The following is a 1,110-nucleotide window of genomic DNA, read 5'->3' on the forward strand; positions in this document are numbered from 1 at the left end:
CTACTAAAAAAATAGAGCAGTTAATAAAAGTCCCCCCAAAAAATACTGGGCCAGATGGATTCAGTTCAGAATTCTACCAGATCTTCAAAGAAGACATGATACCAATATTTCTCAAACTATTCCATAAAATAGAAACAAAAGGAACACTACCTAATTCATTCTATGAAGCCACAGTTACTCTGAAACCTAAACCACACAAGGACTCAACCAAAAAAGGAATGTCAGATCAATCTCACTTATGAATAGAAATGTAAAATTATGCAATAAAATTCTTGTAAACTGAATCGAAGGACACATCAAAAACGTCGTTTACCACGATCAAGTAGGCTTCATTCCAGGGATGCAAGGTTGATTCAATATATGAAAATCCATTAACGCAATCCACTGAAGAAATGCAGGGACAGAAATGGAAAAGAGCCTGAGGAAAAGAAGGTCCAGGGGCAGGACCAAAGCAGGATCCACTCAAGGGAAGGCCCCAACACCTGACACCATTAACTGAGGCTATGGGGCATAAAAATGCAAATGTCATGACTGCTCTCCAAAAAGACCTAACAAGTAGCTGAGAGAGTCAGATGCAGATATTTGTACCCTACTAATGAACAAAAACTGCTGACCTCTCTGGTTTAATGGGGAAAAGATGAAGAATGCTGAGGAGGAGGGCAACCATGTCAGAGGATCAGCAATTTCAAGTAACGTGGACTGCTGAGATCTCTTAGACACTGGGTCACCAACCAGGCAGCATACACCAGCTGATCTGAGGCCCCCAACACATATACAGCAGAGGACTCCCGGATCTGGGTTCAGTCAGAGAAGATACACATAGCCCTCAAGAGACTGGAGGCCCCAGGAAGTTTAGAGGTATGGTGGGGTGGGTGAGGTGGGGACATTCTTGTGAAGACATGTGGGGGAGTGGGGAGGTATGGGATGTGCAACTCTTGGTGGGGTGGACCAGGAGGGGAAAAACATCTGGAGTATAAAAATAAAGAAGAAGAGGAGGAGCAGGAGGAGGAACAGGAGGAGGAGCAGGAGGAGGAGGAGCAGGAGGAGGAGCAGGAGCAGGAGGAGCAGGAGGAGGAGCAGGAGGAGGAGGAGCAGGAGGAGGAGCAGGAG

The sequence above is a fragment of the Rattus norvegicus genome, chromosome 6, assembly GCF_021556685.1.
Source record: "Rattus norvegicus strain SHRSP/BbbUtx chromosome 6, alternate assembly SHRSP_T2T, whole genome shotgun sequence".
In the NCBI taxonomy this organism is placed as follows: Eukaryota; Metazoa; Chordata; class Mammalia; order Rodentia; family Muridae; genus Rattus; species Rattus norvegicus.